Source organism: Dromaius novaehollandiae, chromosome Z (assembly GCF_036370855.1).
Source record: "Dromaius novaehollandiae isolate bDroNov1 chromosome Z, bDroNov1.hap1, whole genome shotgun sequence".
Lineage (NCBI taxonomy): Eukaryota > Metazoa > Chordata > Aves > Casuariiformes > Dromaiidae > Dromaius > Dromaius novaehollandiae.
In genome coordinates this window covers 31611523-31636167 of record NC_088132.1, presented here as the reverse complement: position 1 = coordinate 31636167, position 24645 = coordinate 31611523, and the positions used below count along the sequence as shown (strand labels likewise).

Here is a 24645-nt window from a genome sequence, read left to right as displayed (position 1 = left end):
AATTCTCTAGCTTAGTGCAAACCTAACCAGATTCTCCTGGGTGAGCTTTCTGCTGGGTTAGCGAGAAGTGGCTCACCAAGGGGTCTGACCAAGACTGGGGCAGGCACAAGGAAGTGACGCGTAGGTGAAATTAGGAGGGGAGCTGAGGTGGGAAGGAATTACCTTGCATAATGTCACACCTCACCAGGGCGGAGGATTAAATATGCAGCCCTCACACCATACAACTACATTCCACATGTAATAAATGCATGTGCACAAAACATGTGGATTCAATGGTTTTCAATTGTCCAGAAGGTTCACTGGTTTGCTGTCTTTAGCCTTGAGCACTATGTAGGCTATTTACAAATACTCTGGAAACACTCCTGCGAGATCAAATTATTGAAGAATATAGCTTTGTGTTTCCAGCTTCATGGCAATAAATGTGAACATACAGCAATGGTATATTGCTCTCTGCTTGTTTCAAGGTGAGGACTTCCAATGATTCATGTGACCTGTTATAAGCTGTCATCTTTTGGCTAACCTTCTCCTTCTGTAATTCCGACAAGGCTTTGCAAGTTGACAGGGAAGTTCCTGCTTTTGGGGCATTCAACACTGATGCTCTAATTCTGACCACATTTAACAGTGAAAATCCAGCAAATTCCCAATGAATCTCAATTGACCAATAGTGCTTTCTTCATCAAATAGCAGGACTGGTTGAGTCCTGACTTTCTTTCAGTTCTCTTCATTGAGTCCAGTACTGATGACCTTCAAGTCACACTACAAGTCAGAAATATCTTAGTCAGCTAGCAGAGCAAAGGTGCCATAGAAATTAGTAAAATAATAACTCACTGTCCATGGAACTACTAAGAGTGGATGAAGAGAGACAAAGAAGAATAGGGATTCTCAGCAGCTTTATGTTTCCTCTAGATAAAATTCAAAAGATAGATAGTTTGAGATCCAATTTACATGGAATTGAGATTTCAATAAAATTTGCATCAAGAGACTAAGTAAATGCAGAAAGTTATTCAGACAAAGGAGAAGCTGGGAAGGAGCGTACTGACTACATTTAACATTTGTCTCCAAGCAGGGGAGGTATCGTTAAAAGATGCAGCTCAACTATTCTCAAAGGGGAAAAAAGTTTTACACAATATAGTTCACTTCCTAAAACTCAGGGGACTTTTCCTTTCTTAGATAGGGATAAGCTAATACTCTCAGGTAACAGAATTGATGTTTTAATTAGTAGTTTTAAACACATCTTCCCCCAGCTTCCAGGTAATATACCAACATTGATTTACCTACTGCCTGAGGAAAAAAGGTTTTGTTGTGTCATAATACCATATATACTCTTGGAATTTTATACTGCTTTGTTGAGAAAGTCCTAAGGATCTTAAAATTTCATATGAAATTGTATTTGTGAGAATTATATATTTTAAAAAAATCTTTAGAAAAAAACCTTCTTTCTATAGCACAGAAACAATCAATGCAGGAAATGCAAGATATGCTTCTTGTTGAAAATTAAATTTTTACAGGCAAAGACTGTAATACAAAATACAAATAAATCTGAATGAAGTAGATTACCAAGAAAAACAAACAAAAATTATTTTTAAAGTTATTAGCACATTGAATATATAAAATGTAATATACAGCATAGATATGTAATACAGCATATATGTGTATATACAAAATATTTTATCAATTACGCAGAACAGAGCTAGGATTTTCCCTACTTATGAGTTCACAATTTCATTCATGTCCAAGATAGGAGCTAAATATAAACATTTTTTGATCAGCTCAAAGCAATAACGAGAGAGAGGAAGAGAGTCAGAATTCCTGGACAGATCTGGTCTTCTTTTTTTTTTTTTAATGAAAAACTAAGTAGTAAATTCATTTTCTCGTCTCTTCTGAACAGCTTCTGCTGTATGACTTGAAAACTGATCTACTGGTGCAACACAAGGCAGAAGTTTCATTTTTGGTGTTTCTTAGGGCTCCTGCAGAGATGTGTTGGCAGATCTAGTACTACACCATTGTCTGTCCTGGCTGTCTGACTCTGTTTCCCACATTCCCAGTCCATAGGAGCTCCCAAGCACAATCCGCTGAACTAGCTTAAGCCAAGAATGAAGGTTTTGCACTAAGATCAATTGTCCTTGAGCTGGGACAATTCAGGTACAACTGCAATTTCTATTCTGTTATCCTTGCCAAGAAAAGTGGTAACCTGTAGCTGATAAGCAGAAATGGGTAGCTGGTAGTAACATCCTGAACTCCTGCAGCTAAATCTGCCATAACTCATCTGTCAGAGACCTAAAGCCCCAGCTGAAGCTGTTGCAGAGAGACAGCCTATGCAAACCATCTTAGTCAGCACTAAAGAAAAGTCGATGTTGGTGTATCCAGCCCAATCAACTGCTCTTCAGATTTATTAAAACAAGTAAATGAGCCAAGGAGGCAATTTTTAGGTTTTTTAGGATGGAGAATGAGCAAGAGGGATGAACACCTGTGGAGAAGGAGGAGTAAAAATTTGAACCCTTCACCAGGAAGACATAGTAAGAAAAACACCCACCTGCCTGACAAATATGATCACATTGCTTTGTTATCCGAAACTAGGAGATGAGCAAGAATTTAACATGAAAAATAGTTAGGCTCTTCAAACCTTCGTAAGGCTGAGAGATGTACATGGAAGTTATCTGCTTTATGCTGCCTTTTAACATGTTTGTTTTCCCTACAGATGAATCAAGGACAAGTAAACTGGAATAGAGGGAAGAGTGCCACAACTTTTGAAATCCAATCTGTCTTACCTTATACTGCTAATTTGGGGATGGAGGAAATTATGTGGTTCAATTTACAATTAGGATTCCTCGATAATGATGCCTTTTTTTTCCACAGTTCTCACACAGGACACACATCTTTTCCAGAGACCTAAAAATAAAGTATATTGCACAGTCCAGCTGTAGGGTTGTTTAACTTGGTGTGACAGACTGATCAGCACAAATATAGACAACTCAAAAGAGACAGTGAGGTGCTTTGACCAAACGGATGATTTGAAGGGCATGGCAAAGGAGCAATCTGAGCAGCTGTCAAAAGGTTAGACTTTCTACAATGTGGTAAATGTTCCAGAAAGTTCCCTATTATGTGTCTATAAACAGCTCTTCACAGTGAAGGAATGTATTGTTTTCACATACCGAGGCTCACTCATCCGTACAAAATTAAAAATAATACATGTAGTAAAGGGTAAAGCTCTCTGTGATCTAAGCACACCTGCAGTGAAGGCAAATCCCTTGCCCTTTACTATAAAAATGAAACTACATCTACACAACGCCAAAACTTGCTAATTAATATTACTTTTGGTTTTGGCTTGCCAGATTACAAGTTTCGCTAAAAACATTTCTACCCTTCAGGAATTTTGATTGCCACATCCATTAATCATGCCAAAATATCCCTTAGGAAATGGAACTAGCAGTTTGGATAATATTCTGTATGTTAGCTCAGAAACAGATTTTACTTTCAAATTTTTTTCTTTTTGGGAGAGGGAAGGCTGAACTGTTACTCAGAATGACAAGCTGAATGTCTAAAATAGCACCCACAAACTAAGAAATCACTATGGCTTTATTTTTTCACTTTACCAAAGTTTCACTACACAAGATCAACTACCCTGAATAAAACCAAAGCTCCATGGGAAACACATGTAATACCAGGAGCACAACAAGGTCTTAGCCATAATGCCACTGGCTGGCAGACGAAGCTCTTTCGGAACGAGATGCCCTAGTCTTGAAAAATGTATGCCCTTCTTTACCTTGGTACACAGGCTAACCTCACTGAGTCATTAAATTAGCCTCACTTAAGTGAAGCACATACAAAATTTTATTGCTAAACTAGATTTAAAGAGCATTCAGAACAAGTTCTGGTATTTCCCACAACTTGGCTACTCTTCATAGTACAAGTGATAGCCACAGATGAATGAAGGCATAAGTGTCATGAGGTGAAATCGCAGCCCCATTCAAGTTAATGGAGTTTTGCGACTGTGTTCAGCGGTGCCAGGATTTCACCCGGGCCTCCATTCATCAAGCACAGAATGACAGGGTGTTGGAACCACCTCGGCTTCAGGCGTAAGCACGCTGATCTGCTCAGAATCCCTTACCCTTACTGCGAATTTAGGCAAATACAGCTGCATAGTTCCTTCTTTCCTCCTCCCATAGTCTGGTCTTTCCGCTCCATTCTTTCACTTTCTCTCTTACTAGCAGCAGCTTTTCTGAAGGCCAGAAAAACCTCTCCTCTATCAAATAAAACATGCGAGCATTCCATGTTGGTGAGCAGTGTCCACGTGGTAGGCACTCCAGCCTGCCTGGGTGAGAATTGTAGTAGTCTCAGGAGATGACTAGAGAATATTAAATGAAATTACTGTGATGCATTTTGCAACATTTTATAAACAACAATTCCGCAAATTTCTTTCTTCTCCTCCCCTGTTATTTCCCCAGAATACAGCCTTCAACATATAATTCATAAACACATATAATTTTGGTGTGATGTCTAAAATAAAAGAATTATAAATCAATTTTTCATTATTTGCCCAGACTCTTCTGCTTTTGCAAGAGTTCAGACTCAAATAACAGCATAGCATTTACAGAAATTGTTAGACTGCCACCTATTGGAAATAGATGTACAAATAAAAAAGACTTCAGTTAACCTGCATAAAATAAGCATTTATTATCCAAGCTTTGATTTTAACTATACCAAGTTAAAAGGCTTTAAAATGCATACACTTCATGTTCTGTTCATAATTATGTCAAAATTTAGATCAATGTGTAGCTTTTAAAGTGAGCCTCTCCAAGGAGTAAAACACAAGAAAGGGGTAGAGATTTATAGACCTGGAGTATCACGGAGCAAAAATCAGAGCAGATTCACTAGAATAACCACCTGCTTAAAATCTGAGTCACATTGTTAAACTCCATATCCACTTTTGGAGTGAGTTTTATAACAGATCTTGGTTTGCACTCTGCAGAGATATATGTGATACTTAGCTTTCTCCCTTTAGTTATGTCTTACAATTTGAATATAAATGGATAATTTTCCCCAAGAAAAGCAGATGCCTTTTGATAAAACCTTTTAAAAGAACACTTAAAAGTCAGGAGGTTTGATTTCACAGTCTTGGGACAGTACAAACAATTTGTATAATAATGATCCTTAACAGTCATTACTGTTCAGAGGATACCAGGGTGATGCAATGAGTGAATTCTCTCCACTCTCTGCCCCCATGAACAGATAAATCTATGCTTTTTCCTCCATTCCCTCCCCAGAAGTATACCTTCAGGCCTTCTAAACTCCTTGGAGTCAAAATGTGCTGATTCACACTTGAAATTAAACTTGATCCAGTCTTCAGCCTTGAACTTCATACTTGGGCTGTCTGCCCTCTCTCCCCACTTACTGCCCGACAACCGGCAAGCTGGGAGCATCATGGCCTAAAGAGCATCACTACAGAAAACCTCACACATCTGCTTCATCTTCTCTTGCCTTTATTATTGCAGCCTCTTCCTCCACAGCTTTACAAGCTCCCACACCAAAACACCTTTTGTGTCACTAGCTCTTTTCTGCCCAGACATCCCAGGCTTGACCTCAGGATCACACTATTCCTCTTCCAAGTCCTTCTGTTAATTAGCACTGACCTCTGCCCTGCTCGTGACAGCTCTTTCATGTCTCTGCTAAGGAGAGCCACACAAACACATTGAGCAGGTGCTTTTGCAGATGGATCTATTCTAAAAAATACACCAGCAAAAATTATACCTGCTAGTATGATGTAGAAAAGCAAACAGGAAGACTAACAAAGCACAGAAACAAAGCAAAGCAAAGTACACTGAATGTAGGATAAAATATAAAATAAATTATATATATTTACATAATGTATATTTTATATGATGTACTATATTAAATACATATTACATTAAATATATATTACATTAAATATGCTTGCTTAACATATTTCATCCTCAGATCATTCCCAAGGTCAGCCATTCTGATCAGTGCAGACATCCTCACTGGTCTAAAATTCCTGATTCAGATTTCTTTTGCTTGGTAATATTTTATAAGATGTTTACAAAAAATGACCTATGGAATGTCAGTATGAATTACTAAAATAGATGCTAGTCTTCCTTATTTGCAGTCACCTTTTTTATTTATATTGTTGATGAACTGACTTAGAAAGTGATTCTGTCACTGACTGTCACTGTTCCTAGTCTGTCATCCCCTTTATTTCCAGCAAGTATCTGGTGTATATTTTCTTTCTTCACAATCACTTCCTCTTTTTCCTGTTAAATTACATCATTCTACCATTGCACACTTTTTTATTCTTTAGTTTTATCTCTTCCTCCAGATCCCACAGAGTATGCTGCAGGCTTCTCTGTGGTTTGTAAAAGACCTTTTCTCTTATGGCTTTCTCTTGAAACTTCAATCATTTTCTGCCTCCTCTTGGGGCATACTCTCACCTATAATTTCCCTGCCTTAACAAGCATATTTTCTTATTCTGTGGACATATTTACAACAAAAGTTCAGGGAAACCAGAAGTAGCATTTCTTCAATGCAACAGTAGTGGACTCATGTCTGAGAGCAATGACATGATTCCTATGCCCATTTTAATATCTCCACTTATTTACATTGCATACTAAGAAGAAGTACATATGAGGAGAATAAGAACACTTCTGACAAAATTCTCGGTGAAGTCAACAGGACAAAATTTTTTTCTGCTCCAGGTGTCACGCCATATTTCCAACTTAAAATAAATACTTATGGCATAAATTTTTCACGTAGGAACTAGTATGGCTAAGGAGCACAGTGTTAACTTCTCTGGTGTTCACAAAACTCTTGCAAGAGGTATTTGTGATGAGAATTTTGTGAGCCCAAATCCTGGGCTCCTCCTGGTCTTCTTTATCCTTTCAGCCGCAACTTCTTGGCAGCTCCAGTAGCAGTGGACAAGGAACTTGGCCCATTCCCTCATTCACTGCTTCTCAAGAGTGGCAGTCAAGTGCTAGGCCCTTGTCCTAGCTATTAGGTCACCTCGCTATTCTAAGCATTCGCTTGCTTAAAGTTTCATTTTAGTAGCTTTTATAAAAATTGGCAGGGAGGTGGAATGTAGTTTGCTGATGCTTTTCCTGGTGGACTGGATGAAATGTAAATTAGGTCAAGTTAATCTCCGTGTTGTTGTTTAGATAGCAGTGCTCATTCAAATGGGAAAGAAAAATTGAATATTTTAATTTTTATCCATAGCCAGGAAGAAATTACAATTTCAATATGATCTTCAATTGTAGATAGCTTATTTCAATCACCTCCAAAATTTTTCTCAAAAACTTTCCTGAAGATATTTTGAAGAGTAGTATAGAATATATGAGAACAGGAGTTTAGATGCACCTGTAAGCTAAAAGCAGGAAGGGCAGATTTAGGAGTACTGTTGGCCGGGATATAAAAGAACTCTGGGAAGGAGATATAGTAAGTAACTGTGGATGGAAATTCATATTTTTCATAAACAATGTAGCTGGATACAAGCAGAAAAAATAGGCAAGCAACCCTCTTTTCTCTCACCTTCCATAAAAAAGAAAAAGAAAGAAAGAAAGAGAGAGAAAGAAAGAGAGAAAGAGAGAAAAAGAAGGAAAAATCCTAAGGTCTGAAACCTTCTTCAATTGTTTTAGGATACCACTGATCATATGATTTAAACTGGATACGTATACCAAGTAAATGAGGGGATTTATAGTTTCCACTTTATGGATTTCTCCCTTATGATATAAATATCAGTAAAAAGCTCCCATGAGGTATGGCAAAATAGGCTTTTAACCTTTGCATACATAATTTCAGATCAGCCTGGCATCATTTGACTAAGAATGAAACCATATGTCACATAATGGCTCAGGGGAGATGCTGACATATGGAGCCTTTCATGCTTTCACTGCCAGTTTGAATCTGGCCCAGGTCAGTAACAACCAACATTGCTACCATCTGAAGGCTGTTGGGTAATCTGTGTGAAATGAGTGGGCCATCGCAGTTCAGATCCTACAGCAAAGTTGTCCACAAGAAAATTACCATTACAGATGGCTCAAACTGGCCCTCGTGTTGACAGTATCAGCAAGTCAGCTAAAGATTAAATAACTAGAGTTAGTACGCAGCTTTCACTTTGGAGAAGTCACTCCCCTAAGTAAGGGATAAGAGACGTTCACAGGCAGGACAATTTTTTGAGACAAAACCCTGTACTGGAAGCCACAGCACTCCCCAGCCACATTGGGTCACCTGTAGCTATTATGCATTAGCATTACACCACCTCCTCCCAGCTCTTCCTCTTTGCAATTTTAACCATTTAGACGCATCAAAGTTTAATGCCTGCCTTAATGCTCCACACGCTACAGCGGTTATTTGGGTAATGACAACTGTTTTCTAAAGTGAAGGTTCAGACTTGTGGGAAGTGTATCTTTTTAAAAAGGAGAATACAGAATTAAACAGCATCATGATGAGGAGATGTTAAAACGTGCAATCATTTTATGAAGGGTATGGGAAGGGTAAGGGAAGAAGATGTTATAGGATAACAAGCAGTTAACTCTTCCTGAAATACTATCCTGGGAATAAGAAAGAATTAAATTAATAATATCAATATGTGCATTGCATTAGAGTACACTGAAGGCCTAAGGAAAAAAAAAAAAGACATTTTAAAGCCTCTTAGAAAAAAAAAAATTACCAGGGAGCTTTCCCTTTGCAGTAGTGAAAACATTATATGTCTATATTACTGGTTCTCAGTTAGGCTTCCAAAAGTAAGATTCGGTTTCTAATTCCTACTGGAAAATTTATGAAGACAGATATTTTAATGCATAGCATGACACCAACATACTGTTGGGAAATGAAGGTAAGCAAATTAATTGATAATGCAGTTCTTTATGCAGTCTGTGGGAGCTGCATCACAGAGGAGGCTAACAGTAGGTGTTTACAAAGACAACAGAAACTGGGAGATGATTTTAAAAACAGGACTATTCTTCCTGATCAGACTACATTCCATGTATTGCCAGGTAACCAAAGAGCTTATGTGAACGCATTAGTGTTAGTGAATCACTATCTTGCTGATATAACAACCCATATATACCTATTTACACAGTTTTTTGTGTTATTAGGCTTGATATTTTGCAGAGTTTTTTCCTATCACAGTTTTGTGTTCCAAATATGCATATATCAAAAAGCAATACACACCATTTACACATTTCCCTTTTTCTACTATTGTAAATTATATTGTTATTTTAGAAAAGATACATATTATGTTAAACAAGTCCTGAAAAGGATCCTGTCAGATTCAATCTATACTCCCCTGTGTCACTATAGTAACTAGGCTATTATCTATATCTCAGCTCTTTCTCCTGTGTCAGACTTGACTCCGTTCACATACAAGGCCCCACACTCCCTGTCTCCCAGAGTCTCTTTTTTGCACCTCTCCTAGGTTGTTAAGCCTCAGAAGCAGAGCTGTAGCACAGATGCCAAGAGGGGGTGCTACCCCGGCATAACTTTGTGTGAGAAGATTTCCAATGAGGGCATATATGAGGGACAGCACCGGCTGCTGCTATGCAAGCGATGAGCTGAGCAGGCAGTAACTGCAGAAGAAGAAGAAACAACCGGCGAGAGATGCGTTCCATGCAGGGGGCTCACGTGGTCAAACCAAGGCTCCGAGGAGTGCAAAACCGAAGCACTGGCATGGGGTAATACCTGAAAGCCGCAGTACATTGCCCTCTCTGAAAAACGTTCAGCTAAATCCAACTGCTTATTTTTCCGGGTCCCCAGAGACATATTATCTTGACTTCTTCCTTAAACACTTCCCAACTATCTCGGTGTTTATAGCTGAGTGTAGACCAGAGGTTGCTCTGATTAACCTTAGCATTTGTCATAAACTCAAGCCATTTCTTCCAGAACGTTTGCTTTCAGATAGTTTAGATTATTAAAATGTGTTCGGACATACAATATCTATTGAATTCTTTATTCCTTTCTAAATGTTAATTTTTGCCTTGGATTTCTATTAGGCATGGAGTTCAAACTCACAGAGTTTTTTGAACACGGACTACAGATGAATGGTGTCTACCCCTTCGGTTTTCTTTGTCCTGATAATAAGGTGCTTTCATTTGGGCTGCATAAGACGTAGAGGACAGTTTAAAGTGTACATATATTCATTAATCTAAGACTTTTTAGAAGATTAATAACAATATGTTCATGATTGATTTGGGGGTTTAAAACAATTTCATTGTTTAACCTAAGTAGGGTTCAACACTGTTTTAAAAAGAACGTACATTTTTCCATTTACCAACAGTAATGAATAACGAAAAAGACAATTGTCTTACTGGGCTGGGTAGTCTATCTGAACACTAGAAACAGTGCCCAATTAAAACACAAGGGTACTATCCTTAATGCAAGTAAATTGTTAACAGTTTCTAAAAGTTGGGGGGAAAACATTGTTCTAGATAATGGTTTGGTAGTATTTGGTTCAGCAGTACAATTGGTCTGGCTGAGGAAGAGATATCATGTAATTGGTTTTGGCATGGAGAGTTGGGATATTTGAATTGGATAAGGTAAAAGGGAATCAATACACAGACTGATGCTTGGACTAGAGAGCTGGCTGGAAAAGACATCCCTCCATTGTACCTCTTTCATACTTAACTTCCCTCTTCTGTAGTTAAAAAAAAATGTAAAAAAAATCATAGTAGTTAGGTAAGTGGTTGATAAAACGCACATATCCATCAGTAATTAAACAAATCACTGAACAGAAAAAGAACAGCCTGTCATCCCTTCTTTACAGATGGGCTGGTTAAATTTTCAGGCTGATTCCTCGTTAATGGCCAGACTCAAGCACAATTTGGGTTCGGGGTATCTTTTCTTTGATAGGAAGCTTACTGTATCATGACATGACATGCCTATCCTTTTTTGAACCTTTAACAAGGGCACTATATTTTCCCTTTGCTTGGACTAGAAAAATTTAACTGCTTAAGTCATGTTTCAGAATTTTTTCATATGATATCTACCCAGACAGTGGAAATTAAGGAGACATATATTCTAACTCTGACCTTTGCAAAGAGAAGTGGCTAGTAAAGCATATCATAAATATACACAGAGAGAGTAAAGGGTGGGTGGAGGGAAACAGGCAAGATATTTCTAGTAAAAGGAGTCAGCAGATTGGACAAACAGATGATCCCTGAGACAGACCTAACTGCCTGGCCTGGGGAGCAGCTCTGCTGGAAAGGTCTTTGTGGGACAGCAAGCTGAGCAGGTGCCAGCAGCAAGCCCTGGCAGCAAAGGGGGCCAACAGTTTCCCGGCCTGCATCAGCCAGAGGACAGCCAGCAGCCCAAGGAATCAGATTTTTCCTGGAGATGAAATTATTCCTCTGGGCACTTGTCTGGCCACACCTGGAGTACTGCATCCTGTTTTTGTCCACCTAGTTGAAGCTAGACACTGAAAAACTGGAGAGGTTCCAGTGCAGGGCCACCAAGGTGATCAGAGGGCTGAAGAACTTGACACATGAAGAAAGGTGGGAGGAACTGGGTCCGTTCAGCCTACAGAAGAGAGGGCTCAGGGGAGGTTTATTCACGGTCCCTCAATACCTAAACAGTAGTTACAGAAGAGATGAAGGTACTCTCTAAACAAGGATGCACGGTGACAGGAGAGCAGGCAACAGGTACAAGCTGATTCAAAGAAAATTCCATCTGGATATAGGGAAAAAAATACTTCACTGTAAGGACAAATAAATCCTGGAAGTGGTGGATTCTCCCTTGCTGGAAATATCAAAGACTCAGCTTGACAGGGCCCTGGATAATTTAATCTAAGACCCTGATTTCAACAGGATGTTAGAACGGATGCTATCCAAGGCTCTCTTTCAATGTAGACTTCTCCGTGACTCTGGATTTCTATTCTGCTGGAAACTTTTTTTTTTTTTTTTTTGGTAATTGACTGCAGGCAGATTGGGTCAAAAAAACAAATATTAACAAAAATATTTATTACTTTGAAGCAGAAATTTTACAAAAAATGATTTGGAGATGTTCAGATATTATTCCAACTTAGTTCAGCAAAGACCTGTGCCCAACCAGCTGCAGCCCTGCCCTTACTGTAGTCCAGAGGCCTTGTGGCTCCTTTTTCTTCTATGGGCCGAATATCCAACCAGATAGCAGACTGCTGCCATCACAGAAATTGTGGCCAAAGTTTGGTCAGAAGAGAAAAATAAGAATACAAATTATGTCCAAAAAAGATATTTCTGCATTCTAAAACTTAGATTGTGACATCATTATGTTGCAAAATAACTTTAAGTGCTACTAAAAGTGCAGAAAATAGTGTCTGCCTATTCATACTTTCAAAGCTGTAAAGACTACATTCTTCCCCAGAAGGCTCCTTTTCCTTTTGTCAAAAACTCTGTTCATACTGATTGCTACAAAGGGTAATAAGTATCTTGTGAGTGTTGCTGAGAAAGATTAGGCATATTCATTGCTTTCTCTGCTTACTCATCTCTTCCTCAGAGATCATCCTTTTCTTTTAAAAGGATAACTCTAGGACAGGACTATGTGCCTATTACTGTTCTGAATGCAATATGATATCTTTGGATAAAAGCAATTACAAACAATATTGCCTATATTTTTGAAAATCACTGCCTTTTTTTTTTAAACTTTTATCAACACAAAACATTTCTCTCTTTCACCTCAAGGCTTTTTTCTATTTGGAATTATCTTTTTACCCTTTTACTCCAAAGTCACTCAATTTATAGTACCTCCATTATCTTTTTATTAGATATTACTCGGGTACTTGCTTCACCTGTTTGATTCTGAACTCAGTGCTGCACTCTTTCCCAGATAGTTATATACTTTCTTTCCTGTTATGACTGGTACTAGTAATGCTATTCCTTTCAGGATGCCAAAGTCCAGTCGCAGTAATGCTCATAAGAAATTGCAGATCTTGCACAACTTAGCATAAAGAGCTTGATAATAGTAATAATACTACTTGTTTTCTCTATCGTCTCTGCTATCACATCCAGATATCCACTCCGATGTATTTGTCGCTTCCATAATCTTGCTATTTATCACACTTCCCAGTAAGTTTTCCAGACTAAAGATAAACGCATATTAAACATTATTTGCTAAGAATACTAACAGCTTGAAATACTCCACTGATGTACACAGCTTGTTCCATCATTCTAAGTATGCCATAGATCAAGCTACCTACCTGCGATGGTGAGCATATTAAATCACTTGAAGTTCCATTTGCATGATCATCTTTCTAAACACTCTTGCTGTGTTGCTGACTCAAGCACTTTGAAAGACTCACTTGAAATTACTGTTTAAAAATGCGAACATTGTCTTCACTGAGTATGCAGGAAATGAAATGTGTTAGCTCTTATCCATTTCAAATTAGATTCAGCACATAACTCTCTAAAGTGAGCACACCTAGCTGTAGTTTACATTTGTCTCTCCAGTAAGCTTTTTAATCAAAAGTAATTCAGTGTTAAGCATATCGAAAAGCCTTTCATTAGCCATGGATGGGGCTTGATTTATTCATATGCTGCACAACATATGTTGCTGATGCTGTAATCTATCACATCGCCAATTTTAAATAAGTGTTTCCGTTTTTGGTTGCTATTTTGGCAAAGTGCCCATTTGCAGTTTTGCACTGCACAATGCAGGAATGTTCAGTGTGCTCCTGGGGGCTGGTTTGCACTGGTGACTCAACTGGTGGACTAGTCATAGGACATCAGGTGGCAGACTGAAGGGGATTTTTTTCTGTTTGCTTGGGTCATGCTGAGTTTTCTTTCTCCCAAAGTAGTTTCAGGCCATGGTTTTTATTTGCATACTGTTTTTGTAACAGTTGCAGTTACCTCCCTGCAGGGCCTTTGCAGAACTGAGATGCTGCTCAGAACTTTTCAAGTATGCAACAACCAAAGCCACAAGGCCTTAGCCTGAGTAAGGTATCTAACTTGAGTAAGATATTTCAGCGCACAAAGCTCAATGGTAACAGAGCAGGGCTGTGTCGAGGCACAGCCGCTGGAAGGGGTTCAGTGCCTACATTTACCGACATGTCACCAGGCAATTCACACAGGACCATATTTAGAGGTATATAGGAAGTAGAGAGGAGCTCCTCAGAGTCCTGTTCAGTTTGGCTTGGCATTAAACACAGGCATTTTTGATTCCTTCTAGGTACCCCTCTGCATCAGCCAAATACTAAAAAGTTCCTCCATAGCTTTCTCACACCTCAGTTTTCTATCTCCAGAATGAAGGAAAAAAAAAAAAAAAAAGGTAAGTTTTCTTTCCTGCCTCCTTTTATCTGCTTAATTTTAATGCCTTTAGAGCAATGAGCTTCTCATGTAACATGGCTGAAATACTGGGACCACTGAGGTGAGAATTTTGTTGCAACTTCACTGAAGCCAAGATTTCACTTGTTTTTACACAGTGAAGATCAAGGAGGGTCATTTTGGGCTTGGACCAGCTAGGTATTGTCAAAAAAATGAGAATCATACTGCCAGTCTCATATCAATACAGCACCAGTCACACAGAAGCATGTATAAATAGGCATTTTCCTCTGGTGCCTCAGATAACCCAACCACATGTTACCTTACAAATTTATGTTACTGAAAGACAGATATTGGAAACATTCTTACAAAAATGCTAACTGCTGATAACAAGTAGAAAATTGAAATATTCCAATATGTTTAAAAGTTCTTAGTGTCTAAACACCGAATACAACTAGGCAGGGCAATAGCATCACATGCTTTACTTCACTAAAGTGACTAGAATAAACTCAACATGCCAGAATGAAATCTTTAAAAGTGCATGCTTACAGCTCAAGGATTTAGTTATATGGAAGCAAATTTTTCTAATTCCCTCACTAGTGTGCACTTTTTCAGAGCTGTCTTTACTATAGGAAAGTTGCTGACCGTGTCTGGTGAGAACTGTTAAAATGCTCTAGCAGGAAAGATTAGCAGGCTCTTGTCAATTCAGGAGGCTTGAAGGAAGGTAAAAGGAGAGACGAGCAGTCCACCAGAATATAAAATCCAGTCCATTTCCATTCATCCTGAGAAGTACAATTCAAATGAATATCCATCACCCAAATATTTTTATCTTTGTTAAAATACGTGCTCTCTCATGTATGGCAGGAGATACAGTTCAGACTCATTTCCTCACTACTGACCCTGTGTCTCCCACGAGTTTAAGCTAAGGAACAGAAACTGAATTTTTACTCTGTTGCTCTCCCCACCACCACCACAGGGGATGAAAACTTGCTTTTATGTACTCTTGCTGTGTGCCCATACCCAAGTCTGTTTCTGCCAGTCTCTTTCCCCTTAGTAGTTTTTGACCCTTATGGCCAATTTCAACCAAGTAAGACACATGGGTCTCAAAGGAACTTGCTTGAAAATAGGCAGCCAGGGAAAGGAGAAAGGCCACATTAGTGCCCTAAAGATGGAGAGGCTCAGGCATGCATTCTACATTATTAGACACCTGAGATAACCTACAGAAGAGAAATTTGGTGTTTCTCAATAATCTCTGAATATTCCAATTTCCAGAAAAGATTGGATTCAAGCTCATACATTATTAGACCCCATAAGGCATGGACAACCCCTGGAAACCTGGTTTTATTAGCTCTGCAGTTCCTGGAGCAACTTTTTTTTCCTTTCTCCCACAGCCCTGTCCTCCTTCCTTCACAGTCTCACAAATGAGCTTCATTTTTTGTGTGATGGACTGCTAAAAATTTGCTAACATGATTTCCTTCAGCAACACCCTTATTCCACTTTGCTTCTGTGAAAAGTAGTCTCTTGAGCATGGAGCCCTTTGCTCCCTGTGTATTTCTTCATCCAACCCCTTGGACTGATTGCCTCTAGTTATCCATTACCTCATGTAAAGAAGGAAGGCACCAAAGCCCAACAGTAATAAAGGAGTGAGGAATATCTTCTACACTGACTGGAAAGGGAGTTATTCCTACCTTTCATCAGTGGGAAAATATTTCCTATCTCTTCTGACAAGAGAACGTCCCTGCTGCTCATCTCACTGCCCCACAAAGACCTCCCTAATCTTTAGGGGACTGACTGGAAGTTTACAATTTGCATGTACAAGTTAGGACGCTCTCAAAAGCAATCTTCGACTGAGGTAGAGCAGAGTAGAGAGAGTGATACAAAGACAGACAGTTGACTTGCAATGTTTCCTTCTCTAAAAAAGGGTATTATTTGAATTATGAATGGACGTAATTACTTGTATTTGCAATGCAGACTCATCTCTCTCAATAAAATAATACTGTATGAACAAAGATGTATTTTATAATAAGGAGTGGGGGAGGGAAAGAAAGCACATTAATTTTACAGAACAATTCTTTATACAAAATAATCTAGCAATATTAAAACAGCACCTGATAGTTTTAATTTAAACAAAATAATCAAGATTGTTTAATTAAACAGTGTTTTTGTCATATGGAACTTTTTAATATTTTATTCCACCAGCAAAATCTGATGCACTTTAAAGGCAGCCCAGCAAAGCAGATAGAAATGGAATCTGGATAAACAGTGACATCTAGTGGGACTCTGCCCCACGGAGCCTGCTGAAGGGACCATAAGGCTTACTCAGGAGCAAGTTAGTCTGAGCTGGTATTGATAAAAGTTTTCTAGGACGCATAAGCAGAAGAGTGCCTTAAATGCAGGCTGCACAACAGAAATGCTATGGTTTAGGTTAGCTGGATCTTGGCCGGGATATCTTGGGAGCTAAGCTATAAAACCTTTTGCCTTTAAAGGGCTAATTCTGAGCCGTCAGTAAAACAAATCTGCTGTTCCATTCTCTGAGAAGTACCTCTGGCAGCTGAAATGCTCCATTTCACATACAGGAACAACACTCGATGAACAAGGAGACTGAACTTTTATCCTGCTCCCAGAGGTGTTGCCTTTAGGGCAGGTTTGACACAGAACTCTGGGTCAGTGTGGGGAAATCCAAAACACTCCCAAGATCTAGCAAACCAAACCCAGATATTGTACAGTTTTGCCAGCCTGGCAGCTTTCCGAAACATGAAATTTACTTTGAAAACTGAGATGTTTAGCTCCAAGCTCAGATGAGTCAGCGAGTTATTTGGGGGGTGATTAATGAATGCCGAATAAAGAAAGCCAAGGATGAGTCATATCGCCATAACACCAAAAAAGCAAGAGAGAGAGCACTCTTGGTTCTTACACCTTTTGTGGCTTTTGTTTGCTTGTTTTCTGTTTTTTCCTCTTCATTCGGAGTAATTTCAGGCTACTGCACTTCGATTTTAGTTTCTTTAATGATATTTTTCTATAGGGCTGATTCGTAGATCAAGGAGATATTTGTCTTCCTGGTATGGTATTAACCAGCCTCCAGACTCCAACCCGCTGGTCCTTTTTTCCATTGAGTCAGCTAGTGTTAGCCCTAAAGCCTTTTCTCCACGAAGTAACAAAGTCTAGTACCCTGTCTAGCATGATCATCCCTCAAAATGGATCAACTGGTACAGTTGGCAAGCAGTACCAGACAGCAGCAATACCAGAGATTACACCTCCTTTTGCAAGCTCTTTAAAAGGAAAATGCTATCCTCACAAGTTTCATAATACTTCACCCAAATCAAGACTTTGCTGGAAAGCCAGCTAAAGCTGAACTCAAATGAGAATAAAGTTGATGGGCAGTTACTGGGTAGTTGAGAAGACCAAATGTGAGAGGGAGGGTGAAAATCATCACTACACAGAGATGGAGCAAATGGGTTTCTAGGCAGATAGCATGGTCTTTTGGCTGAGCAAATAAATACGGCTGCAGCATGAGGAGAAAGAAGCAAAGATAACTCAGATCAGTTGCAACTTGAAAGATAGCTTCAAGGTCACTCAGTGATGCCATCATACTTGAGATAGAGACAGTTCATTCGTTTTGATCAGGCAACACAGAATTTATGCACTGCTTGGCCTACAGTACCAAACAGATCCCCTGCTGGTAGTCTACAAAAAGGATCACATCCATCAGTGAATAAAAAAAAAACAGCCAATTTTTGCTGCAAGGTAATAGCATCAGAGACATCAAGATGGGATCACAGGTACATACAGCAATACACTGGGTAGAAATGACATCAGTATCACTGTAGAGAAGCAGAAACAGGACCACAGATTTGGGCTGACATGAAGTTGCAGCTGCAGTGCTTGTGAAGAAAAGCTTGTGGGTTGCTTTCAGTACCATAGACAGTCAAATAAGTGCTCACTGAGTGTTTACTCAGCTGCTTTCTTCTAAGGAAGAAGAACCAGCTCCACAAATGGAAGTGCCAGGAGTGTATGCTAGTGGTGACAAGTACCGGTGGAAAAATGTATCAATGATGTACCTAAATTCACCAAACTCCTGGCCAAAACTACATCTACTGATTGCAATTATGTACTGCGCAATTACATCTTGCATCATAAATTTTCATAAATTTAATATTTTTCATTTGAATGATCAGAGTTGCCTTTTTCTTACTCTTTGCCCCAAGGAGGGAGTTATATACCTGCAACAAGATTAGTATCACTACCAAGAAGGATGGGGCAAATGAAGTCAGGAAAAAATGCTCAGATTTCAGATCCCAGGCTAGGTTGGCAGCTAGAAAAAACCTTACATTATAAACTGAATAAATTTGTTACCAGCATCATTGAAAGAACAAATACACTATCACAGAATGTCAGCGATTCTGAACAAAGCATTATACACGCCAATTCTTATAAACTGTGGTGACAGAGGTTAGAAAAATATCTTAGACCATTTTTTCCAAGCACTGTATAAAGCTTATTCAATATATTTCTCTAATTCCAAAAGCTGTATATAAAAATAAAACATCTCTGCCATACTCACAAAGCACCTCTTATAACCATCATACATTTTACTTATACAGTGAACTAGTCATCAAGGATAGCTGGCATAAAAGTTTTCTCCTTATTTACAGCCACTCCAGAAATGTTCTGTCTCTTTAAATAACAGGGACTATGAAATAAAGAACCTTGGCTCATACATGCTTCATTAACATCATTTCTTCTGGCAACAGACATACAGGAACAAACAAAAATCACTTTCCCTGGTAACATTTTTGTGCATCTCAGCTTCCTTAGAATACAGCTCAACATAAAGTTAACCCTGAAACTTCTGTGGCTACAGGAAGACTTGTAATAATAGGATGTGAAAAACTGAGCAAATTTGAAAGGACTAAAGAATCACATAACTTAGGATAAATTAAAATAATAATAATAATTTATCAAACTACCTGGCATGCATCTCCCCTGTAAGTAGTGTCTTGTCCTTCAACATGAGACCTGGGCTTGGTTCTAGCACTCAGTAAGAAAATCTAGCAGAATATACACTGCAAGAAAAGATCTTTCTGTTTCTAAGCCGAAGTACTCTAAGTACACACACAAACTACCACACAATACTTCCACCTAGAACCCCAGCACTAGAGCCAAGAAAATCCAAGATGATGTAGCACTTGGATTCAGAAGAGGAGAGAAGCTCTTGGGGAAGCTGGTGTGTGTAGAAGAACAGTGAAGATTAAGGACCAGAAGGTTACACATAAATATCCCTTTTAAAATCAGAGATGGCTGGCACTCATTCCTTCTCTTTCTTTATTTCATCCTAACCAGAGCCTCAGTGCAGTGCATTATTTAAAATCAGCAAATTGAATTGAGACTGTTCTACAAATACCCCTACAGGCCTATAATATCATTAAGCACAGACCATCAGCCGAGCACGGCAGCCAGAAACAAACAGCGGGCCTGATCTGCCTTCTGCCGTCTGCCTTTACATGCTGGTGTAAACAAGGTATCTCCATTTGTAAAAGGATGCAATTGCTCCAGATTTTCTTTGGTGTAACTGAGGGCAGATTTGGCCCAGCTTGTTCACTGGCCACCAGGGCTTACAATACACATGCAACGATGCACAGATGTGCAGTGAAGTTTGAAAAACATGCTCTGTCTTTTTTTGAAGTGCATACAATGAATATTAAACAACCCCGTGAAGCTCCTGTTGCCACTTGCCTAGAATCAGCATCGCAATCCCTATTACATGCAGCGCTCTTCCGAATGCTGATGTCTATTTAAACTCATTCAGAGCAGACGAGTAAAGAGACAGGGCAGAGACAGGGAAATGGCATTTAGTAAGTGCAAGACTCTTCTGTAGCTTTATGTATTCCTTTTCTCTCTTCTTTATTTCAAACAGACTAGACATTTTATCCAAATTGGACTATTTCTGATAGCCTCAGAGCATGAAAAAGTGATTTTCACATCCAAATGCTTAAGATGCCCACAGGCCAACTTTGATTTAGGGAAGAGGAAAGGCTGCCAGGTACCAGAATACCATGTTAAAGACTGGGGTGACTAATTGAATCATAAAGGAAATGGATATGAAGCTTCACAAAAAGTGTGGTATATGGAATTTCCCTGTTAGCCACGGGGCTTCTGTAACCTTATACTTGTGTCATAAGTATACTCACACCAGACTTCAAAGAATTACAGGACTAAAGTGGCAGGAAGCTTAAAAGTACATTTAGTCAGGGGACAGCAAACAGGTGATGTAAAAGCTAATTATTTACATAACTAGGAACGCTGTATACAAACCAACATACAGTCCTATAAGTTACCTCCTAACTAGTGTATCTCACATTTTTCTTATATTTTCTGAAAAGTACCACAGCTAATGCATATCAGCAATATCCTAAAAGGACCTTACTTTCTAGAGATCACTACAGCTTCCATTCAGTAACCTGAAAATGGGTTACTGTCATTTTTAATTGTTTATCTAACAGGGCTACCCATGGCTTGGAAGAACTAGCATTCAGTAGCCATCTCAGGCTATGGTAAATTACAGCTAATGTGATCTACTCTGTCTTCCATTTCTGAGCCTATGTCCTCTCAAGGGTATCTTCCCCAAGTATTCACTTCAGAAAGTCCCAATCTAAATTTGACCCATTACTATATCTTCTGAGAAATACTTCCTTGAACAGGCAGTCACAACTTAAATTTGGTTTTTGTTGCAGAGGGAACTTGTACAAAATGCAAACTGAAGTGGACCAAAACATTAACAATGGATGCTCTGACATATATATGGGCACCAAAAAAAAAAAAAAGAAATCAGCACCTGAAGTACAAGTGACCGAGTGTGAAGACAACAACTGGGTATCCAGATCAACATACATGGTGTCAGATTAAGCTCTACTCTGTCAGAAAGAGAAGCCAGGACCTCTAAGACACTGTAATAGTTTCAAAGATGAGCTCAAGCTATTAAACTTGGAGATAGATACTGATTTTAAATACTCTAAAATGCCCTGACACCATGGCTTTGCAGTTTATTTTGAGATATATGAAAATGTAGCACACTGTATTTCTCCCAGAGCAAGTTCTTGACTAGAAATAAGTATACTGCCCCACACTTCTATATTACATACCCACCCTTCTGTTCTCCACTCAGCTGATCAAGCCTGTTCCTTACTTTCTTCTTCATGCTCAGTACATGTCAAAGCAGTATAGTGGCAGGGAAACTGTGGCTGCACCATAAACAAGTATTCCTATGTTTTCCCCAGAACACAGCTAGCAACTGTTGCTGCTATGGCCTTTGCAAAGTGTTCACAAGGAAGAAGGGATGGAGACCCACTGTTCAGTATCTTCCTGAATACTTGTGCAAAGGTTAGAAACAATCTAACACAGGAAAAAAAAGAAGCTCATTTAAATCCTTAAAAGGAACATGAGGTTGTTACCTAGCTGTCCTTGATGCTCTTAACTCAGTTTATAGCATCCCTTTGCCTAATGAGAACAGGGGGAGTTATGATAATTTTTCAGTAGATGCATAATTTACTTCTAAATTCCCCTGTATAAATCATTTTAAGGTCTGAAAGCACCTTTCAAAGGCATATTCTTTCAAGCTGCAACTCTCGGGGGCAAATTCTGGGCATAGAAGATTTCTCCAAGAAGGCTTGTGTCCTTTTCAAACCACTCCTGCTAAATACATTCCAACAGGGTGCAGTCCTACCAACATTTTAGCAAACCAAAATATGCAAATGAGCAAGATAAAGATGAGGGGAAATGAAAATTAATTATGAACACTGAAAGAGTGGAAAGGAGGAAAGGAAAAATAAGAATAAAAAAAATGAGAAGAGCCAGCCTTTTGCTGAAGCCCCATCTTAAAAATGAACCTGCACAGTGACAGCCACAATCAGCAGGAGACTGACCTCACCACATTCGAGCAACACAACACTGGACTATGCTTTCATGACACCAAGTGGTTAATCTGTAGAGGTGCATTCTACTGATCTCATAAGAATTCTGTACTCAAAGGTGCTTATAGATATTCCTCCTAGGCCCACCCTTGTTCATGTTACAGGTCCGAAGATGGCCTTTCATAAGTGTCACACAATGTCAACTACATTTTTTATATTTCACTCTGTCCCTTTCACCTTTCAACGGAATTTTCATTTATTTGTATTCAAAATAGTACGCAGAAGTCAGATCAAGCAATTAAAAAGATCCCATCTTACTGAAATCACACCTACGGTCTATGCAGACTAGTAAATAACTACACAATATTTTTCAAAAGAAACTCACAAACAATAAAAGAGCCCCACCAGGAGTTAGAAAGAAGCCTGACACCAAGCTGACTTATCTTATTCCCTTACAGAAGTGAGTCAGAAAAGAAAGCATATGAACGAAGAATGGGAAGAACAAATGCACCAGCATGATTGTCATTTTGTTCAGACCAGTTGTTCCTCAAAGTTAATGATTCCTAGGATTCAGATGTCTTCAGAGTCTCTCAGCAGTAAAAAATCTGCTCCTATTGAGTACGATCAGCATTCAGGAAAAAAATCACATTTTCCTTCACAATTTCAATAGTCTAGTTAACAATTAGAATGAGTACAATTATGTTTATTTCTGCTTCTTGTAAGGCTGTCATCACCACAATTCCTATACATTTTCAAGTCATTAGAATATTCTGTGAACTCTTCACACTGAACCTTGCTCTCTGTCTTCCTGTTGGACAGTTAAGCCAAATATGTCCAAATTTTCATTTGCTTGCTCATTCCTTTCATTCCTGACCTCACTGTTAATACAATTCTATCCGAGGTAACATGGAAAACATTTTCCTAGCAGGTAGGCATTGCAAATGCAGTTTAAATTCAGTTTTATTTCATTGATTAGCTCCCTCCACAGTTAGGTGACCTCCTACCAAGAACCTTATCTGTCCTGAGCTTTTTAACTACAGTCTCAGAAACAGTGGTTTCTGAGAGCACAGCTATGGCATCAAGCTACAAATGAAGAAAAATAGATTAAGGGCTCTTGAAAGGATACTAGAGGTAAAACAAGAGACTGTGGAGGATCCTGGGAACTATAATAACCTGCTGGCGGTGTTAACGTTAGGGAAATCAACTGCCGCATTCACACCAGGTGAAGCTGCTGCCTATCACAAGCTTCAGATATAATTCATTACTTAGTCTTATGTTGAGGTGACAGTCACAGGGATGGATTGTCATCAGTAGCTTTTCACGGTAAAGAAAGAATTTTTGTCTAGCAAGTTGGCTGTGAAATAAGGCATCTCACTCTTCATGCTAATTCAGAGCTTTACAGGACTTGCCTTTGGTAACTGAAGACAGATACCTTAAAAGAGCGTCAGTTCTTGAACCAATCCTTAACACATTTTGTTTCTGAATAGCCTCACTTTCAATCTCATCTACATTCATTTTGGATACACTTTTTTCAAACTGTTATGTTTAGTGGACACTGACATCTTTGAGGATGAATCTGTTTCAAGAGAGATGCTATTACCAAATCCAAAGTGCAATTCTCTTAATTTCTTATTTCAGTTTTAAGAGACTGCACCCACCTGTATAGGACACAAAAGACAGGGTTTTGGTAGCTGGGGCCTGCAGGGGTGCCCTGTGTGGGAGAAAGCCACGAACCACCCTATGTCAGTCACAGTCACTTCCAGCTAATTCTGAAACTGGTGTGAATGTCCCCCTCATGAACTAAAACTTTAACCAGTGGCAGGAGCATGTGGCACTTCTGTTCAGATGTATTTAAGAAAAAGTGGCAGCCTCTGTGGGGGTAAGGAGAAACAGGAGACACATGGAAGGGGACATTGTTGAGGATATGGCTGGAGACACACTCTTAGAAGAAGGTGCTCCATGCCAGAGGAGGTACACCTCTGCAGGTACTGCAGTCCGTGGAGGACCCACCCTGGGGCATGGACACCCCCAAAGGGACTGCAGCACATGGATAAGCCATGCTGGAGCAGAGGAAGATGAGTAGAAAGCATGAAGTGGCAGAAAGAAACCATTATGCACGCAGCCCCAACCCAGTTCCCCGAGAAGAGGCTGTTTGGCCCGTGACACCACCTCAGCCAGGCCCCTGTGGAGTCCCAATGGGTCAAGATGCTCCTGCAAGTTCAGCAAAGGAAGACACCATATGGCACCTGCAGCTGAGCCGTGTTCACATCAGGGGTACACAGGAAGTGGATCTCCCACCAGCTTTCCTGGCACACCCAGAGATGCTGGGCTTGTTTCAGTCCCAGCTTTAGTTTCACAGACTTATTTCCTCTGAGGAAATTGTACTGTACACTCTTATCCTCCAAAGACTATTACAAGTATGTTATATAAAATGCATGCTGTACACTTGCTTCCTTTCGAGGTAAGGAATAACTGCCACACAACACTTGTTTCTAGGCAGATAT

General features: G+C 39.3%; 1 long non-coding RNA gene across 1 annotated transcript in view; it reads right to left on the bottom strand.

Annotated features, from left to right (window-relative positions):
* Positions 1-2806: 2806 nt before the first annotated feature.
* Positions 2807-24645, bottom strand: part of LOC135325139 (uncharacterized) — a 38298-nt gene continuing 16459 nt past the window's right edge. Inside the window, exon 3 of the long non-coding RNA XR_010386327.1 lies at positions 2807-2889. This is a non-coding gene — a long non-coding RNA (uncharacterized LOC135325139). The remainder of the gene's footprint in view (positions 2890-24645) is intronic.